The following is a 22,088-nucleotide window of genomic DNA, read 5'->3' as shown; positions in this document are numbered from 1 at the left end:
AGAGGAAAATGGACCTGCACCCGTGTGCATCAACAGACGTGTCTTCAGATCCACTCCTTGCTGAAGTCGGACGTGTGTATACGTGATTCACGTGCATCTTTCTTAATCAGGTCCTTTATGTTGAAAATATATCTATGAATGTTTTTGTAATCTTTTACACAGAGCTTTTTTTGAATAGACAATTGAGTTTTAATCCTCTTACTTTTGACTTTACAGTGGAGTTATATTTAAGAATATAAGATAAGAAATCTGTGCACATAATGCAGGCAGAAAACTACAATTCTCTGCCCAAAACATGAGCAAAAATTACTCCCTGAAAGGCCTATATGAAGTCAGGCAGTTATCCAAAGAGGTTGTAGAGCCTCTAAGTTGTAAGAAGTAGACAATGGCAAAAGGACTGCGCTGAAGATTGATTATAAATTAATTAAATATGCAAATGTTGGCAAACCTTCAAATTAAAAACAGTAATATTTATTATACAATAAAGTTAATTAACATAAACATATCAGCATAATCACCGGAACTTTGGTAAAGAATACATGCATGTGGTGTGATTTAGCCATTATGAAAAGATGAAGTAGTTAAAATAGTTATCAGCAGATAAGAATGCGGATTCAATTAGCTCTCTAAATGGTAGCAATATCAGTCACTCGTTAAATCCGGGATCAGTCCCGTCAATCTGTGCTGTAATTTATCCCTCAAAAATGTCCAATTTCATTAGATCTGCCAGTCAAGATTGAAAAATACCAACTTTTGTCCAGTAGGTGGTGCTATACAATTGCTCCTTATTTTTATTGTCTTTACATTTTACCCTGTGATTGTAGTCTATCGTCATATATACTGTTGTCATGTGTTTGCCATATATATATATGTATATATGAACATTATTATATATGTGATGTTAAATACTTTTGTGTCAAAAAAGACAAAAGTATTCTAGGAGTGATACCTTTATTGGCTAACCATTTTTTTTTTATTGTATTTGCTAGCTTTCAGAGCACATAATATAAAAATATTTTTTGCTAAACATTATTTTATGAAAGCTATTCATTATTTGTTTAATGACAAGTGGGGATTTCACACTCTTCAAAATGCTATATTTACAAAGTTGGCAAAATTAAAAATAATTTTGCTACTAAGCAGATGCATGTAAGCTGGTAACGCATGGTTCATTTGCAGCGGACCTACACTATAATTTTCCAGTGGCGCACGCAGTGGCCGCCATAGCGGCACTATCCTACACAGCAGCCGCGGCGCTGTCAAAGAAGCGTCCGCGGCAGTGCTGTATTGTATACAGCACCGCCGCGGACGCTTCTTTGACAGCGCCGCGACTGCTGTATAGGACAGCGCTGCTGATACGGAGCTGCTGCGCATGCTCACTCGTGTGGTTTTTTGTTTGGTTTTTTTGGGTCGGGGGGGGGGGGGGAAACCCCCCCTGACAATCCTGCGTGCGCCCGATTCCCATCATAACATGTTTATTAAACATCATTGTAATGTGCTTTTCCCATTTTTAATAATGATGATAGTAGTAATAATAATGATAATAATAATAATAATAATATAGTAAAGACTACACAAGAAGAGTAGTTAAAGTGAATTGCTTCCAATACACAGAATAAGAATGATTTTGCTTTAGATTTGAATTAGTATCAGTTTGCAAATGTGTGTTTGCTTATGGGCATTACTTATATGACAGTGTTCATGGATAGTTGCTTACACTTTGTAAAACAATCATCTTAATAAATCTTAATGTAATTATATATATATATGCTTGTGCACTATGGCAATTAAAATACCAGTAAAAGAAAAGCTGCTGCACACAAAAGAGCAACTAGTAACAGTCATAAAAGCACCAGCCTCTAAATCAGGCCTGGTCAACCTGTGGCTCTCCAGGTGTAGTGAAACTACAAGCCCCAGCATGCTTTGCCAATAGATGCAAGTCAATAGCTGACAGGGTATGCTGGTGCTTGTAGTTTCACCACACCTGGAGAGCGACAGGATGGCCAGACTTGCTCTACATTAATTTAACCCCTTAGCCACTGAGGCATCTTTTCTTCCCCTCTGCCATGTCCTGAGCCGATTGTGCCACTTTTTGAGATGGTGGCAAAATCCAGCATCAGTGTCAGTCATGTTTTTGTATAGAGCAAATCATAACTTGTAATTTTAAACATACTTTGTATTTTCCAAAAATAGCACTCTTTTCATTATTACCGCAGGCTGGAATCCACAGTAGTTTCCAGCAGGTAGTAAAGTAACAAGGGAAAAAAAAAATCATATATTTTCACATATTTACCAAACGAAAGTTTATAAAGTGTTTAATTTACAGGGATTGAGATAGCTTGCTGAATAGCTGGATCAGGCCCGGCGCTCCCATTAGGCAAGGTTAGGCACTTGCCTAGGGCGCCGGGCTCTGGAGGGCGCCACAGAATGGTAAATTACTTTAAAACTGTGTGGCGACCGCTGACCATACCTGTCACGGCCGCCGCACAGCATTCAGATGCACGGGGAGGGGGGAAGAGGCTATTGCTCACCACCGCCGCCTCTCTGCTCCGTCTCCTCCCCTCCACTCACTAGTGTCAGTGAGTGGAGGGGAGGAGACGGAGCAGAGAGGCGGCGGTGGTGAGACAAGGTAAGGAAAGACGGGGTGAGGGGGGAGGAGGGCGCCGATTTTTGCGGGGGGGGGGGGGGGGGGGGCGCCCATTTTGGAAAAATGCCTAGGGCGCCATGGACCCTAGCACCGGCCCTGAGCTGGATGGTCTTTTTTTGCATGAAAATTTGCATGCATAGTTGCTTTTTATGTGCTGTAATGTAGTAGGTTCATTATCTGATGATCACAAGTGATCACCAGACATATTTACTAGCACCCCTCCCCTCTTTCAAACAAAGGTATTATAGTGCTAATAGCAGCCATAATGGGGGGATCCAGGCTCTTTTATTTACCTTCCCCCATTCCTGAACTCTTATTTGCTATTGTGTATAGCTTTAATTATCTGGTGATCAACAAACACTATCTGGTAATGAGTGTCCTCTAGTGATGGCATCTCAGTGTCTGTAGGAGCCACCCAACATCCCTGGGCTCTCTGCCCTAATGCTGGGGGCACAATGGACAATCTACAACTTCATGTGTGAGATAACGTCCTGGGATCTGCCCCTTCCTCCAACAGTGGAGGAATAAAATATTCAGAAGTCCAGAGCTGAATGATCAGTCAGTATTTCATTTCTCCCCAGAACATTCTGTCATTGGCAGTAATCTATTCAATTCTTCTCATAAAATACAGCTCCGTTTAGCTTCATTTATGTCTTAATCATGAGAGCGAGGAATGATATATTCTAGACTATGTCCAATACATGTCAGTTTTTGTGTGTGAATGTTTTTATTACAGTAATTGAAATGTAACTAGAAATGGGTTTTCCTGTAAAATTGCAAAAATGCATTACACTGAAGATAAAGGATGACTCATAGTTACCAGCTAAGTAATAATCATTTCCTTGTCCTTTTCTGGGAAGGAAAACGGGGTACCCCCACAAATGCATCTTCTCAACCTCTTGATTCTCATAAAATAATGCATACTTGCCAACTCTCTCGGAATGTCTCGCATTTTGCGAGAGTCTCACGGACTCCCGGGGGTGTGTGGCAATCTCCCGCATCTGGCAGAATTCTGCCCACTTCCTAGTGAAGTGGGCAGAATTAGGTCCAAAATGCCGTGATTCACCGGAAATCGCAGCGTTTACTCCCCATACTGTCAAATGACGCGTTTGCGTCATTCCATCATGGGGGTGGGGCCAAAATGACGCAGATTTTTGGAGCCCAGCCCCCATCACGCCCACCTCCCCCGGCAGGCTCCCAGAGCAAGTCTTCAGCAAGTTGGCAAGTATGAAATAATGTCAAAAGGAGATCTCATGTTTAGCAATGACATTCCTGCACTTAGCATGCTCTTGGCATGTAATAAGTGGCAATGGAAAAACAGCCTTATCGCCGCACATTGATAAATAGGCTCGTTAGTGTGATATAGTGTTTCTCTATGTTATCAATAACTTTCTACTGCCTGTGTCACTTATTCTGTATTACAGTTACTGGTAGTTATTGTAATTTCTACGATATAAAAGGTAAATACAAACATATCTCATGGTACGTGAATAATTACGCATACATGTGTGACTAATATTGCAATTTCATATTCATATTTAAATATACAAATCATATTTTACAGCATATATATTGTATGTACAAATAGGGAAATACCCAGGGCTCCATTACTGGAAGGATTTATGGACTTCATTGCCAAGTATGAGCAAAGTCACCTTCTGAGTCCTAGGCAGGACATCTCCTCACATGGACAAATATGATAAATTGACCCTTTTCTCCGACTATAAGGCTGATTTTTTTTTTTTTTTTTTTAAATTGCAAAACTCCATTATCTCTGCAAGTTACAAAAAAACTATTGCTGAGTCAGCTGAGCGATACTTACCGCTTTGCCGTGCCAGTCTCTGCAGAAATTCAAATGCTGGTGTAGCCTAGCCAGCTCGTGCATTTGCAAAGCAGAACTAAAAGAAAAGCAATACAATTGATAATAGTTCTTAAAGAAAATATTTAAAATCCTTTACATATTACAAACATATTTTTAAATGATTTTCATCTTCTGTTATCTTCAAGTGATCTCCAGTAAGAGCAGAGTGAGATATCCCTTTCATGTATTTTGTGAAACTGAAAAAAGCTCTCCCGTTCTTGCCAGCAACAGGGATTTTTTTCCCCCTTTATAAATCAACCTAATGATCTCAAGTAACTCTGTCAAATTATTCAAATGCTGTGTTCCTGTGAGCAGAACCATTACGTTTATGGATGATAACATTTAGGATCTTGCTTTTGGGAGATCCCAGTGGCAGGAGCAAGGGGTGTGGCCAGGCGAGTGGTGTCCCCACCACTCAGTGCCGCGTTTCTCAGCACAATATAGCGGGGACAGGACCAGGATGACGCAATTCACAGTAAATCGTGTCATTAAGCCCCATGTGGGCAGCACAGTGGCCTAGTGGTTAGCACTTCTGCCTCACAGCACTGGGGTCATGATTTCAATTCCTGACCATGGCCTTATCTGTGAGGAGTTTGTATGTTCTCCCCGTGTTTGCGTGGGATTCCTCCGGGTGCTCCAGTTTCCTCCCACACTCCAAAAACATACTGGTAGGTTAATTGGCTGCTATCAAAATTGACCCTAATCTCTACCTCTCTGTCTGTCTGTCTGTCTGTCTGTGTGTGAGTGTGTGTCTATATTAGGGAATTTAGACTGTAAGCTCCAATGGGACTTATGTGAATGAGTTCTCTGTACAGCACTGCGGAATTAGTGGCACTATATAAATAAATGATGATGATGATAAGGGAAATGGGAGGGTGTACTGTTCTCCCAAGAGTCCTGGAGAATTCAGGAGTCTTCCAGACATTATGGGAGAGTAAACAACTATGATTATGTTTCATTGTGGTGGGATCAAGAAGCAGAAAACTTTAGTAATATAAAAGAAACATTTGAAATGTTGCTCTAGAGTCTAGGACAGCTGTACTTTACAAATAAGGTCATCAGGGAGGCAATTATATAATGTTCAAAGTATAAAGCTTAATATATTAGCTTAATTAAGGAAATGTCAGAGATAGCGACAATTTTTTTAAAGGTATTATCCAATAAGGTACTTGTAGATAATAGAAACCGAATTATTATGTCTGTAATCCCCATCGACATGTACAGTCGCAACATCACTTGTTTAACTCCATAATCCATCAGGTCCACAAATGCAGTGAAGTCTGTGTGCTCTGACAAAGGTGTCACTGAGATATACACCCACTGGAGCTTTATATGCGGTTTTACTAGCACTGTAAGGGTGCTTTATATGGTTTCCAACACATTGAAATGCGCCAAAATGCACAGAAATGGATCAAGTACTGTAACATAAGTAAAAACTCAAATAGGTATAGGCTAACTTGGAACACTGATTTTAGTGTCATGTCCATTTACATGTGTTTTACATGTATGTAAATGCATAATTTAAATACCAGTGGGTATATGCCCTAAGAGACACACACAAATACTACTGCCTATAGAACTGAGTGGGAAATAACATCATATCTGTATAGCTAACTATGACCATCAGTATTACATTATGTAATAGTTCAACTTTGACGAAAATACTTGATTTGAAAAGCCATTTAAAAAATAATTATCTATAAAATTTGACATTAACATTTCTTTAAACTAGTGTCGGGTTGTCATCCATGAAAACCGCCCCTGCTTCTACTGCTCTAAGCTTAGCATGCATACTGTCATCTCACACAAAGCACAGCTTCTTATAAGCACACACTATCTGCTCTCACACCAAGCATAACCACATACCTCTAGTGTGGGATGTACAATGAGTAGTCACCGGTCCAACCTGCTCAGAGAGTCTGAGGCTAAACGTTCTGACAACATAGGAGTTACTGGTCTCAAGATGTAGGTGTTAAGATCACATTAATCAATCATAAACATGTGAGGGAGGGGGAGGTGGTCTTATTACACTGCTGCTATGTGTGTTTAAGGAGCTGGTACAGCTCAGAGGCATCATGTTTCTTGAACAGGCTTAGGCAATATATGGATCACCAAATGTTGTGAAGATACATGTCCCATAGTCCAGGTCAGCTGAAGACATGGTCTGACAAGAAGTGGTGAGACTTGTAGTTCCACAAGAGCTGGAAACATACAGGCTGCTTACTTCTGTTCTAGAACTATAGTGTAGTAGTCTCATCTGCAAATGTGTCATTCTATGTTCTTCTTTCAGTTAACAACAAATCTGATCTTGTTTGCAAGTTTCTATTATGCACTACAGAGCAAGCTATAATATGTAACATTATTTAGTGTATCATAGCTTGTACCTGGAAATTAAGAATGTATGTTGGTTGGCACAGTGGTTTCATTACTGCCTCCCAGCCCAGGGTCATAGGCTTGATTTCCACCAGGGCTCTATCTATCAATCTGTATGCTCACCCCATGTTTGCGTGGATTTCCTCTGATTGCTCTGGTTTCCTCCCACAGTCCAAAATATAATGGTACTTCAACTGGATGCTGACAAAACGAACCTCTGTGTGTACGTGTGTACATTAGTGTGGTAGAGAATTTAGACTGTAAGCTCCAAAGGTATAGGGACTGCTGAGAATTATTATATTTTCTCTGTAGAGCTGTGCCTAATACAACACTATACATAGAAATGATAACAATAATATATATATATATATATATATATATATATATATATATATAAAAAAATTATATATATATATATATATATATATATATATATATATATATGGGTTTACTTGACCTTTGGAATTTGCCCCAAATATTTCACGATTAGTAACATCTTTTCATAATTTGTTTTCATCAAATGAGAGTTGAAGTTAATTTAAAGTGTCTAGTATTTCTACTTATCCAACCATTGCTTTTATTATCTGTCACTTGCTCTTTTATTTGTATCCTTTACCCTGATTATTATCTAGTATTGTTGAAGGCTTAGCTGGTCCTGTTCCTTCCCTCTAACCAGTTGTTCTCCGTTTCTACACCAACCAGCTGACAGCTGCTCAATCCAAAACAATAGACGACACTGAAACGCACTGAATACAACTATGCAAGTCTAACCATTTGTAGCTGCACACCCCACAGCATCCTGCTTTTTATCTGGTATTATTTTTTGACGTCCTTTCACTTAAGCTCTATCTCATACTTACCTACTTTCTTCAGCTCTCTTCCGGGAGCCAGCCAGTGGAGGGGGGCGTGAGGGGGCGGGGCGGCCAAAATCGCGTCATTTCGGCCCCGCCCCCTGTGACGTCATGACGCAAATTGCGTCATTTGACAGCGGGGGGCGGGGCTAAACGCCGCGATTCATCGGGAATCGCGGCGTTTGGGATCTAATTCTGCCCACTTCACTAGGAAGTGGGCACTTCCTAGTGAAGTGGGCAGAATTCGGGAGATTGCCACACTCGCCCGGGAGTCCGGGAGACTCTCGCAAAATGCGGGAGTCTCCCGGACATTCCGGGAGAGTTGGCAAGTATGCTATATCTCCTTCCCTCAAATGGTTCACCTGCAATACTCACTTTCTTTGTGTGGCTGATCCATCTTCTACTTTCCTAATATGCCCTTGTGGGGTTCATAGAGTTCTGCAATCGTGGTTATAATGGATGATATGACCACTTGCACACCACTTTATTCCTCCCATGGGATATAGATTACTAGCCGCTCTGAGATTGTGAGGGGGAAACATGGGCCTCCTGGCATGTCAGAGATCTCAAGAATTGAATGCCAAGGGAGTTCTAATCCTAGCACCGCATGTGTGAAGGGTCTGTGTATGACATGTGTCTCACTGTGTTTGCTGGAGTTCCTGGCAGCTATTATACTCTTCTACATATTTAAAAGTATTGTTATTAATATTAACAAGCAAAGACGATTAGAATGAGAGGAGATTACAGGGAACAGGGGATTAAAGGCAAAGTTAAAGAATGTAGATTTTACATAGTGTGAGAAAAAGTAATACTAAAAGAGGAAACAACAGAACAATGAAAAGGGGAAATTAATATGAGAAAAGACTTGAAATGGAGAGGCACATGGTAAAGTCCAAAGGAAGTGGTTGCTCTGTACAATAGACAGCCCATTTCAGTTGACTTTCACTGTGACACACCGTTTTTGACCATTCTCAATCCTCCAGTCCTTTTTATTTTTAGACTTCCCAGCCCTGGAGGCAGACACCAGTGCCAGTTGTTGCCAGATTTTCTTTATTTCTTTACTAAAAATTTCACTCGAAGGAAGAAGATGGTTGACCCACTGATAGTGTTGTATTTACATGGACTGAGTCACACAAATGTTATGGACTATGGACTTCCTGCTTGCCCCCAATAAGCAACTTGGATCGGGTCTCATGGTCAGCAGTTTGTTTTACCCAAGAAGGTAACTGTTAAGAAGATGCAGTACCTGTTGGGTCTTCTAGATTTTACTTGTAGCGTATTGGCTGGAGGTTGTTGGCTAAATAAGAGCCTTGCACCCTTTACCAGGAATACAAGGCCTCTTTGGAATGATTTGCTAGCAGGGCAGGCCTTCTCTTCAGAAGTATAATGGTGATTCATTGTCAGGTGGCCCACGTGTCTAGCAGCAAGCTATCCTTGTTTACTCCAGGGCTCAATGGTTTTGATGACATTTTGAGTAATGTGTGGTGTGTTGGCCCTATTGTGGTGCCACCATAACTCCCCCATAAATTCTCATGCTCTATTATTAAATTAGCAGAGACAATATAAAGTTAGAGGAGTGTCAAAGCTACACACTGTTCCAGGGGATACCACCAACTACTTTACAATACTCTGACGCATATGGAGAGCACATGAAACACCATGTTGATATATGAGGTCATATTGCAACATTTGAGACTATAACATATTGTTGCATATGCCCATTATACAGTAGGGTGGATTCTGAAGCTATATAAAGGTCTATAGGCTATATGGGTATATATTGGCATATAGGCTATATATGGGGCATGTGAGCTATGTGTTCACATATTAGCTATATGTGGCCATGTGAGGCTATTTAATAGCTTATTTACTATATAAAGCTAGTTAACGGGACAGTTGGGTCTGATGTATACAGTATTTCTTGTGTCATCCTGCACACATTGTATATTTATCACCCCTCTCAGCTGTCCTGATTTAGGTAGGGCAGTCCCGATTTAAGGGGACTGTCCCATAGTCTGGCAGATTAGGACTTCAGTCCCAGCTCTGGGATAATTGGCACTAACTCATGCCTCTTCAGATCCTTTTTGTACCACTGAAAAATGCAAAGAAATCTTACAAGCGCAAAAATACCAAACAGACCAGCCTAAAGAGTTTCTACAAGAACCAACCTCAGCTTGTATCACAAATAAATATAGCAAAACAAATAAAACTCTTTTATCAGGCTTTTATTTGTTTTAAACATAATAGCGATGAAAGAAGTTTGTTCCAGGACAGTCTCACTATAAATCCATTCCAGAAATGTTTTATCTTTAATATCTTTAAGCAGCATAGTAAAGTTATATTTAATAGTCACCAAAAGAACAGAAGGTGAAATTGGAGTGAAACTCCCCTGGCAGTTGAAATAACCAGAATTCGTCCCAGATGACCTGTCATGAATGCAGTATTATTATCCTCATGGTTTGTTTTATAATATGCAATGTACATAAATTGTTCAGGACATCCTTGTGTGTGCCCGCAGAAAGTTAGGGTAACATTTGGATTTTGCTGCTAAATCGGCAGAAAGAAACGAAAAACTCCTCTGGCAGCAGTAAGGCTGAACTTACCGCTTTGTCAGGCCAGTGTGGGTCCATCTACGTATTTGCAACCTGGCTATGCTGGCATATGAATGAGTGAAAATGCTTTATTTAAATAAATAAATCATAATTTCTCTGAATATACCCTGCTTTCGCCATCCTGAGGATTATAACAGTGCATGTACTGACACAAACTTTTTAAAATAGCCTTTACATGGGAAAGCATTTGCCCGGAAATCCACCCACTGCACCACACAGCACAGTGGCTAAGTGGTTAGCACTTCTGCCTCACAGTGTTGGGGTCATGAGTTCAATTCCTAACCATGGCCTTATCTGTGTGAAGTTTGTATGTTCTCCCCGTGTTTGCGTGGGTTTTCTCTGGGTGCTCCGGTTTCCTCCCACACTCCAAAAACATACTGGTAGGTTAATTCGCCGCTATTAAAAATTGACCCTAGTCTCTCTCTCTCTCCCTCTTTATGTGTGTGTATGTTAGAGAATTTAGACTGTAAGCTCCAATGGGGCAGAGACTGATGTGAATGAGTTCTCTGTACAGCGCTGCGGAATCAGTGGCGCTATATAAGTAAATGGTGATAAAGATGATGATGAAAAAATGAATGAAGGCTGTGAGACGAAACTAGTAGCGGAGAAATGGCTGCCCAAGAGGCTACTGTGACATTCTCACCCTACCTGAGAGTTCTACTTCAAAGACTTAGTTTTAAATTTACTTTTTTGTTGATTATGTGTTTTCAATGTCATTAGTAACATTGGATGCCACCACAGGGGAAAGCCTGCAAGTTTCCCTATCTCTACGCCTTTTTATATCCTGGCCTTTCCCCATTCTGCACCTTTTCATTTCTAAACAGGCTTTATAATGTAAAAGTCATTTTACTCTGGATTATGCTATATTTTTTTACAATTGACATTGATAACACTTTTTTTTAGGTGAAATTAGGTAAATCATTTTCTGGTCGGTGCAGCACAAATTGAAATGTTTGTGTAACTTTCTGTAAAATGTGGCACTTATTAGATGGGCATTTAAATACATATGAGCCTCTAGCTGTTTGTATTCCTTTTATCTATAACACCCATGGATTGGAAGTGGGGTTAGTTGTAGTCCCAGTCATTAGCAGTACTAGCATATGTTGCAGCAGAGAATGTCTGTTGTATTGTTATATAATATTCTTGTGTGGGATTTATAAGATAATTTCCTCTCATTTGGAGGACGGAAATCTACCAGCTTAGAAGTGCAAACCAAGCAGCCATGACTGAAGGAGACTATGACCTTGATGGCTGCATCAAAAACCAAGTGCTACAAATGCTAGACCCTTATCCTGGACACAGCAACTGTATATTCTACTTTAAATAGTTATAAGTATCTATGTGTTTGAAGCCAAATTTCCTATTTTACATTTTACAGGGGAGCAAAATAAATTGGTGTAAAAGTCTAAAAACACCCCAAACTTTAAGTAAAATAAGGTAAAAAAAAAAAAACACAGCAACTTGGGTTTGGTCACAGCCCCCCAACATATAAACTGTCTACACTTGGTGGACTTTCATGAAAAAACATATATTGACAGTAAAATAAAATGAAAGAAAATTCATATATGTCCCTATATGTGTAAACGGGTCCAATCCTAGAAACTGTATCACAGTACATGGATTACTGTACTCTAATAAAGATGCAAGACCACCTACCACCTAAATTTTACAAACCTCTAGCCATAGTCCTTTTTTTTGTTCCATACTTTGCTGAGGCTCCATGATGCTTCTTATGAGCCAAGGCGAAAACCGGGGACTGCTGTTTCTGATTGGTTCTCCCACTCACACACACCCTAAGCATACATTTTCTGTCATCGGAGACCTCATCAGCAGTTCTAATAAAGATCACTAGAATAAATTCACCTAGCAGCCTGGGCAAGATTTAGGGGCATATTCAATTAGGTCCTGGGTCGCAGTAATGCGCCGGAATGGAGCGAGAAGGTAATCTGCGGCATAGGCTTGTGAAGAAAAATCTGCGTTATTGCGGTACCATATTATCTTCGGTAATGCGCACTCCGTGTGTTACCGCAATCCCAGGAGCTAATTGAATATCCCCCTTAATGTTTTATTACCATAGCCTGCTTTTACAACAACTCCTTCTCCTTGTATCCCAGATCATTAGAGAACTCTAGGCTCCCAATTTCCATATTGTCCCACATGTGTGAAATAAATAAATGTTTTATTACCAGTAAATCGAAATAATCTTTTTCTTTATTTCTTAGAATAAGCTAATTTTGTATTGTGAGTTTTTCCTAAATATATGAGATTTTTTTGCTTACAGATGAACAAATAAATATCATTTTTGTTTTATGGGCACTATATTGGAAAAATATGACAAAATAAGAGAAGATATATTTTTCATGATTCTTTTCATAGTTACTTTATTCCATTTAATGTAACCCTGTAGTCATCATCATCATCAACATTTATTTATATAGCCCCAACATATTCTGTAGTGCTTTACAATTAAGAACAAGCAGTAATAAAACAATCCTGGGCAATACAGATAGACAGAGAGGTAAAAGGGCCCTGCTCGAAAGGTTACAATCTATTGGACAATGGGAGTTTGATACATTAGCTTAAGTGATACATATTGCATATTGGTCCAGCTAGATTACAAAGGTAAAAAGTGCTTAGTGAGCTATATGATCCAGTCACACAGCAATGTTAGTCAGGGAGTCAGAGAGTTGTTGTCTTGGGCTGTAAAGTATGAAAATAGAGTACCCTAGGGAGGTTAAGAGGATGGTTGAGGAATTTTATAATTTAGCCTCAAGAAGTGGATTTTTAGAAAATGTTTGAAGACTAGAGGAAAGTATTATTGTGTGAGGAAGGGAATTTCACAAAGTATGTGCAGCCCAAAAAAGTCCTGTAAGTGGGAATGGGAGCAGGTAATGAGTGTGGAGGAGAAGGGATATATGTTGGTGCAGTTTTGTTGATGGCCTTGTATGTTAGTAGAAGTATTATATATTGCATTGCAATGCTGATCCACTCTGACAGTTTCTATATGGTATCAAATTGGCAGAGGGGATCAGCAGCGGAAGAACAATTTGTTAAGAAAATCAATCTAGCTGCTGCATACAAAATATATTGTTGGGGTGAGAGTTTGATTTGAAAAAGACCAGTAAGGAGGAAATTGCAATAGTCAATATGGGAGATGATGAGTGCATGAATTAAAGTTAGTGCAGTGTCTTGTGTGAGATATGCCTGTATGTTGGAAACATTTTTCAGATGTATGTAACAGGATTAGAAATAGATTGGATGTGGGGAACAAAGGATAGTTTTGACTCAAGAATTACACATAGGCAGCGAGCTTGTGGGGTACGATTTATTGTCATGTGTTCAACAGAAATATAAATACTAGGTAGATAGCTTCTGTTGGCTGGTGGGAATATTATTAGCTCTGTTTTTTCATAATTAAGTTTGAGTTGTCAAGAGGACAGCCAAAAATAGATGGCAGAAAAACAGCCAGTTACATGGGTTAAGAGTAGAGATGGGCGGGTCCGGTTCCCCGAGAACCGAACCCACCCGAACTTTAGGTATCCGAGTACCGAGCTGAGCAGCTCAGTACTCTCCTGCCCGTTCCGAATCCAAATCGAGGCCGAACGTCATTGTGACGTCGTCGGATCTCGGGGCTCGGTTCTCGAGATACTTCAACATTATAAATACACACCTCCACAGCAATCCATCGCCATTTGACAGAGGGAGAGAGCAGGGTGTAGTCATAGGCTGATTAGAGCAGGGACAGAGAATCCAATATTCTTCTTGCAATTGCTCTAACAAAAATCGCTAGAGAAGAGAGGAGGATAGAGGTTTATTATTTTTTGTTAATATTTGCCAGTCCCCGGTGCTTTTGGGGTGTCCCCCATAATTGTGCATAAATATTTCTGGCTGTCAAAAGTCATATCTGTCAGCAGTATCTACCAAATAATTTTTAGCACTCCTCGGTGCTTTTGGGGTGTCCCCCATAATTGTGCATAAATATTTCTGGCTGTCAAAAGTCATATCTGTCAGCAGTATCTAACAAATAATTTTTAGCACTCCTCAGTGCTTTTGGGGTGTCCCCCATAATTGTGCATAAATATTTCTGGCTGTCAAAAGTCATATCTGTCAGCAGTATTACCAAATAATTTTTAGCACTCCTCTGTGCTTTTGGGGTGTCCCCCATAATTGTGCATAAATATTTCTGGCTGTCAAAAGTCATATCTGTCAGCAGTATCTACCAAATAATTTTTAGCACTCCTCGGTGCTTTTGGGGTGTCCCCCATAATTGTGCATAAATATTTCTGGCTGTCAAAAGTCATATCTGTCAGCAGTATCTAACAAATAATTTTCTTCAGTGCTTTGCGCTCAGAATGGATTCAAAGCAGTCCACATATGATCAGAATGAGCAACCAGGTTCTGTCACCAGTCCTGATGTTAGTTTTCCCAGTACGTCATCTGGCCAAGGCGATGTCAAACAACAGAGTGTTTCCAAATTAGTGCAAAAAACAAAAACCAAATTTTTTTTTACTGTATTGAAGCGAAAAAGAAGTGTAACTGAGCAAAAGTTAAGTGATGATAAAAAAAAAATTGCAAGCATGCCATTCTACACACGCAGTGGGTAAAAGATGCACCCAAGACCCTAAGACCCAGCACCTCCCAGTTGCCCACCCATGCAGGCTGAACAGGGTCACAAATCTGCAGACTGTCCCTACCTGGCACCCATGACAAGGCAAATTTCTGATGCTACCACCTCCACCTCTGTTGCATCTGGGTAACATTTCTCCTCCTGTTCCTGTGCCATCTACATTGGAAGCAGCGTCGTGAGTCAGGCACCTCCGGGCATCTTTCCCTGCATCCTGTTGCTTCTCAAAGGTCCTGTCGGTGGCATCTCAGGACCTCGATTCTGCTGTCTTCCCTCTGTGCATTGTGTGGCAGTCAATATGATGTTCTCTTTATTTGTGGTGGTCACTAGGATGCTTTCTATATGCATAGGTCCCTAAAATGTTATCTGTATTGTATGGGCATCACTAGGAGGCTTTTGGCATTGTGTGGCAGATTCTAGGAAGGTCATAACAGCAAGGATGCTGCCCCCTTTCCCCCGAACACCCCAGGTAAGAAGTGTCAGAGGGGCTGAAGGCTTTGACTAGGATAAGCCAAAAAATTACCAGGTAGTCCCGTTTTGTTTAAGTAGTTGGGTCAAAATAATGTAATAAACATTTAGGCCCTTTCACCATCACGTTGTGCCCCTTCGTCATACTACTGTGCCCCTTCATTATACCACTGTGCCCCTTCATCATACCACTGTGCCCCTTCACCATATCACACTGCGCCCCTTCACAATGTATCCCTTCACAATATCTATGTGCCCCTTCACAATGTATCCTTTCACCATATCACATGTGCCCCTTCACAATATCACACCGGGGCCCTTCACAATATCACATGTGCCCCATCATAATATTAAATGTGAACCTTCACAATATCATGTTTGTCCATTCACAATGTACTTCTTTACAATATTACATGAGCCCCTTCACAATGTGCTCCTTTACAATATCACAGGTGTTGATTCACAATGTGCCTCTTCACAATATTACATGTGGACCTTCACAATGTGCCCCTTCACAATATTACGTGTCCCTTCACAATATCACATGTCCCTTCACATTGTGGGTGTGGTATGGTTTTCCGTCTCAGACAAACCGGACACAGTAGAGAGTGACGAAACTATACCAATGACAACAACACCGGTCATGTACAAATTGTGACTTACCAAGTTAATGACAAGTGGTGTTTGCGGCAGCTTGAATTCCCTCCCGCTGTAAAAACTGACCTTGCAAAAGCTGGACGCTACCAAATCACGTAATTTGTAATGTTCCGAATGCAAACTGCGGTTTTAAAGCGGCAATGGCTGGACCCAGAGCCTGGATTACATTATACAGGACAGAAACTGATTGCTATGAGCTATAGTGATCACCTTCCTGTCCTCATAGAGCTCCACTCTGAGAATTTACCACTGATCTCACCCCACAGTGATGACATCAGATTAACTCTGCCTTTTCTCAACTTCATTAGTTGATGCTATTTGATGAGTGAAAACTCTGTGTTTTTGTGTTGATGGCTTCCAGGAGAGAACCACATGAGTGAAGTAGATATCAGAGACACATCTCAGCCAACCAAGCTGACTAGTTAGGATTGGTAGTCAGGAATAAAGTTGCAGTCCATGGGTTGGAGAATGTAGAATTGTGAGACTCGAGAGACAAAGCTGAAGTTGATTGATAGGAGAACCTAGAATCTTTAGGGTTGAAGCTTAAGCTGATAAACAGGTAAACAAAGATAGACTCTTTGAAAGAACAATGTTTCAACTTTTCTTGAGCAAAGATTGGTATGAGTGAGGGACTGATGGGGATGATGCGATGGCTGCATCAGGAAACTTATCAGGAAAGACTTCAAGGGCGCAACAAATATATAGAGGAGGAAAGAGGGAACAGAGGTGATATGAACATTCAAATATATAAACAGTATTAACCAAGTTCAGAAAGGCAGTATTCACAATATCTTTTTTACAAAAAGCGTGAGAATACATGAATAATCTCCCAGCGTGAGAATACATGACTTTGGACAGGGAAGCTATCTGATCTTTGCTTCACCATAATGACAACCATAGTAACTGACAAAACACCAAGCAGTGGAGAGAATATGGCCACAGCCTTTTATTTATTATTCACCATATCATAATGTGGAGCGGTGTCACCAGGCAACTAAGCACCTACAAAGTGGGCCTGCTAATCAGATGTCATGGGTCACGTAAGATGTGTCCACCCAAACAGACCACCTGACCCTCTGTCCCAGTGACAAACATAAAACCAGGGTGTACTAACCTTTACCACTTTACTATGGGACAGTAACCATTCAGGACCACCACCCAGTCGGTTCACAGAACTCTTCCCAAAAATAGCAAACAGTCCCTCCTTTTCCAGGGACATTTCACACCTTAAATTGACCACTGCTCCAAGTCCTCTGCTTATTGAATATGTAAAATAAAGATATTCAGAAAAATATCCGATAAGTGCACCACACCCACCCTGTCTATATAACCCAGGTGTGCGATCTTCTAACTCCAAATATATAATTGCAATCCAGCACCATTTAATTTACTTTTTGAGGCTTGTATTAAGTGCTTTAAAAGTAGCAGCCTACATCCAAGCCAGGAGCTGTAACATTTTAGATCAAACCACCATGCAAACATCTAGCATGTCATTAGACTATGTCTTTGCAAATATTGTATACTAACTTTTGTAGTTAGTATAACTATAATTACTAACTATACTTTTTCCTATATTGCTTTCATGGTCACCCACATGTTAAATTATGACACAAGGGCATTGTGCTTCCCTTCAAAGCCAGGCCTATCTATGCCTATTGCATGTTTCTTTGTCTGAAACAATTGTGACAAGGGGAGTGGTTTTCCACAGGCTTCTAAGAGAGGAGTTAGGTATTTAGCTGGCAATGTGCAGAGCAAGGCTGCACATACATTTGTTCAGTTGTACACCTAGGTTAAAGATATAAAGATGGAGTATATATATTTGACAAAATAATAGTAAAGAGTCTGATTTAACTTGCATGTTTTGAAATGGTCTGAAAGCATCTTTTTCCACAGCTAGCACCAGGTTAACAGGATGTGTCTCCAATCAAACAGAACACCTGCAGAGAACTCATTTTCATAGGCAAGGTGGGAGTGTCACCTGACTATGAAGCTAGGGTTGTGGGAGCAGAGTAAACTATTAAAGCCTGAGTTGTTCATTGTTCAGTGTGACCGATGGTGAATAAGTCAGCCGTTGTCTAGTGAGCTAGTCTCTTTTAATTTAGGATTAGGGTAACAAGAAACTCTGTGAAACTTTATGTTGTCAATTACTTTGCTATCCTGACAATAAAACAAAGAAAAAAAAGCAAGAAGCTGATTGCGTGTGCATCACCAGAAGTGTGCCCATGTCACACAATGTAGCATAGTTCATTCTCTGTCAATTCCTAAATTCTGTTCCAAGGGTAGCTCGCATACGGAACAACAAACAGGAGAACAACAGCTTCACTGCCCTTAGTCTTGCCCTTTGTATGGAGTCTCTGTAGAGATATCAGGTATGGACTATCTGCGCTGTGTGCATGTAAAAACTGTTTTCTGCTCAGTTGCTGCCTTAAAAAACTAGGGGTCCCAAGTGAGAGAGGTACCAGAGTGCAGCAATGTGGTCTAGAGGTACTGTGGGGATGTAGGTGGTGGCTACTTAGGCAGTCTAGACTTTAGGAGAGGTGGTTGTCAGGAGGTGTTTTTCCTGTTTGTATACTAGTTTCTTGTTAGGTGGGATCCTCCTCATGAGATTTAATGCTGTGGAGGAAGCAGATGATGGATAGAAACCAGAAATGTGGGTATAGTTTTAGGTCTCGAGTGAGCCCATGTTATAGTTATTTTGTTGGTTTCTGGCAGTTGAAGTTGCTAAGCTCTTTTGCTTTTATTGCTGTTTTGCTTTCACTTGCTCTTGATTTTATAGCTATTTTGTTTGTGCTGTTCTTTTGCCTGCTATAGCTTCTTAGAATTGCTCTTTTTTTTTTATATAGCTCTGGTGTTATAGCAGGAGTTTTTCAATATTCTTATGAGAAGAGCCTGTGCTCTTAAAACAGCAGTTTTGTTTCCGGTGGCTGGTATGTGTAAGGTGGTGCCTGTGTGTTGGTAGGTGTCTTAGTATTGATAAAGGGGGTGTCTATTGGGATAGTTCTGCGCTTGGATGCAAATATGACCCTGGCAGTTCTACCACTAATACAGGGATCAACACTGTTGTCTTGCAAGTCAAGTCCCAACCCGTTGCTTTACCTACTATACAACTGTCTCTCTAAGCATTGGCTTGTGGACTCAAATTCATGACCAAGCTGCAATATTTAGCCCCTTGTCTTGTGAGCCTCTACCATCAATGTTAGACCAGGCAGCATATACAATGTGACCCTCAGTAGGCCTTACAACTAATTGTGTTGAGTTTTCACCCTTGAATATCTGCCAACGTTTTTAACTCAGCTAGTGGTTCAGTGTCTGAAAGTGCCTGTGGCATACTTTACTGACTAAATTTACTCACTACCTCGTGTTGTGCCAGCGATAATGCCTCTTTTAGTCTGTTTGATGTGGGTCTTGACACTGTTGTAGGCCACTGTCTCTCAGCTGAGCTATGCAGTGATCCTACTGCAGTGACCATGAGCCAGATGTTACTCAGAGTTGCCACCATCCCACTATGATTTTCTTCTTCTCTCAACATGCCACCTTGGTTCCCTTCACACGCTGAAGCAGGAACTTGGAGTGGTCCTAGCCACTGCTGTAGACTTCCTGGCCTGCAAGGAAAAACAGCCAACAACATTGGGCCAAGAATAAATTCATATCACCTGCCCCTCCACAATACCTGGCACTTACAACCCTTTCTTTTTTCTGTGAATATGAATTACCTTTAGAGGCAACCGGGGCCTTGGTACATTCTGTGCTCCATTTGTTGGAGGTGTAGCAGCTGCTGGTTCCTTACAGTGATACTAATAGATTTTGCAGCTTTTTTTACTCTCATTCTCGTTTCCGGTGCACTCACAATTAGTCTTTTGTTTAATGGAGACCAGCTCTGAGTTTTTTCCAATTTAGACCCTTGATATCTCTCTGGATGCAGATCTCCTTTCTTGTGGTGACCTCACCCTGTCCTCACTAAGGCCTATTTCATTCTGTCACCCCTGGACTGATTCAGAGAAGTGTCAAACAGATGAAGGGAGTCCTCTCCTCCTCTCAGGCCACTAGTTAACATTTTCAAATCCTCCACTGATGATTCACCTGACCCCTTTGGGGTGGCAGTAGTTCTTCTGCAGACCTTGTGAACTGTATTCTACTCCTTACAGGAACAGCCGTGATAGCAACCACTCTGGACCCTTCTCCTGGTCCCCAGCTCTCACAGCAACCGCTAACCCACTAAGCCCCATATGTTCCTCTAGCTCCCATTAGAGGGAAAATTTCTCCTTCCTCAACCTTATATGACTTCCCCTGACCGCAGGTCGATCGAGAGATCTGTGTCAGGCTCCCTGCTTTGGTCATGACACAATGGTGCACTGTTATTGGGTGCTTGTTACTTACTTTGTGCTACAGCAATGTCACTGGTCTTTGGTGATTTCTCATGAGTATTAGTTCAGCAAGAAAATGCCCGTACAGACTGACATATATCTGTATATCTTACTTTATCATTTTAGAAAAAATATAATAACCCTTACTGATAAATAGGGTACACTTTCATGCGACATTCCTATGACATAATCACTTGGGCTACTGTAACTGTAACACATGAGTGTCTTTGTTTTTGATGGAGAAAAATGCAGATCTTGTGTACCGCTTCCATAGCAAACAATGATGGCTCTTTTTTTTGTCAGCTACAAGGGCACAAGCACACATTGTGCTATGTGCTGCTAACAAACAAGATATTTCTTTGTTTCCATTACATGCAATAGGATAGTTACAAGTAGATTGTGCTTTTTTTTGCTCCCTAATGAACAACGATACCTATTTTCTGAACTACAAGTAGTCCACTTTCTAAGACCTAACTATAAAGAAAATCTGCATAAACTACCAGAGCAGGGTGCATCTACTGACCTGCCTGAATTGTGAGTTGTACACATGGTAAGAATAATCATATTCATGCTAGTGCTATTTAAATAAATGAACAAATGCATTATTTGTCTGAGAAGCTTACTGTAGATTTACCAATACTGGAGCCTGGATAGTGTAAGGCGTTTATATCTCAGCCCTTCTGTCTCCTAAAAACACCTGTTGGGCTGTATCTACAATTCTACATTACATCAGACAGCACTGTAAATGCTTTTAAAACTAAAATTAGTACCTTTGTTGATGAGATCATGTGCACATATATTTTGTTCAGTTCTCGGTAAGACTAGTTGTCTGAGTTTTTGGATACTTTCTAGGGATGCAATAATTGCATGAGGTAATTGTGAGAAGAATTATAGAAAAGTGTAGAAAATAGTGTTTTTTTTCTTGTATGATACCCACAAAATAAATATATATTATTTATTCTATTAGGGTAGCAAAATCCCAATATGTCCTGAAAAAACAATTATAAAGTTAACACTCAAAAATGTAAAACCAAAGAGAAATCTTATCCTGAGTGGGTGAAACCCTTTTGATCAAGAAAGGTATAAATTGGAAGATGTTAGATCTAAAATTCTGATCCAAGTTTGCCTGTGGTGTCAAGTATATCTGGAAGCGCTTCAATCAGCTGGAGAGAATTGACACAGACCAAGTTCTGTATACAAGGAATATTCTCTGATTTATTGATACAAAGATACAAGTATTTATAGCCTACTGGATAAATGAATCCTACGTCATAAGCATACAAGTATATACCATTAGTCTATGAGAAGCGCTACTGATTAACTTTCTCACGTATTCTTGAGGTGTTTACTTTCTCCCCCTTCTAAGGACAGATGAGCCTATTATTCTTATCTCAAGGGGAGCTGGAGGTTCATCTCCTGTATGCAATGTCCAACATCAACAGCTCCCACACTACGAGCTGAACATGAAGCTACTTATTGCTCTCATATCTTGATACATTCTTCAGGTGTTCTCTATGTCAGCTTAACCTCAAGGCCATGGGCTTACATCTTGTAAAACTGCAAATCAGCAGAAAAATGAATAATCTCTTTTAGCAAATAATATTTCTATGCGAGTTACAAAAAATGACTGA

The 22,088-nt window shown here is 40.4% G+C and overlaps 1 long non-coding RNA gene across 2 annotated transcripts in view; it reads right to left on the bottom strand.

Moving 5' to 3' along the window:
* LOC142157592 (uncharacterized) overlaps positions 1-8,192 on the bottom strand; it is a 45,739-nt gene extending 37,547 nt beyond the window's left edge. The window contains exons 1-2 of one of the 2 annotated variants that reach the window (XR_012692519.1): positions 8,108-8,192; positions 4,470-4,545 (exon numbers count right to left, since the gene is read on the bottom strand). This is a non-coding gene — a long non-coding RNA (uncharacterized LOC142157592). Of the gene's footprint in view, positions 1-4,469; positions 4,546-6,374; positions 6,482-8,107 lie in introns of those variants that run through there. The other variant, XR_012692518.1, reaches the window with a different exon arrangement.
* Positions 8,193-22,088: the final 13,896 nt, after the last annotated feature.

Source organism: Mixophyes fleayi, chromosome 1 (assembly GCF_038048845.1).
Source record: "Mixophyes fleayi isolate aMixFle1 chromosome 1, aMixFle1.hap1, whole genome shotgun sequence".
Classification (NCBI taxonomy): Eukaryota; Metazoa; Chordata; class Amphibia; order Anura; family Limnodynastidae; genus Mixophyes; species Mixophyes fleayi.
Note: the sequence above shows the minus strand (reverse complement) of the source record. Positions and strands in the feature narration are given on the sequence as shown.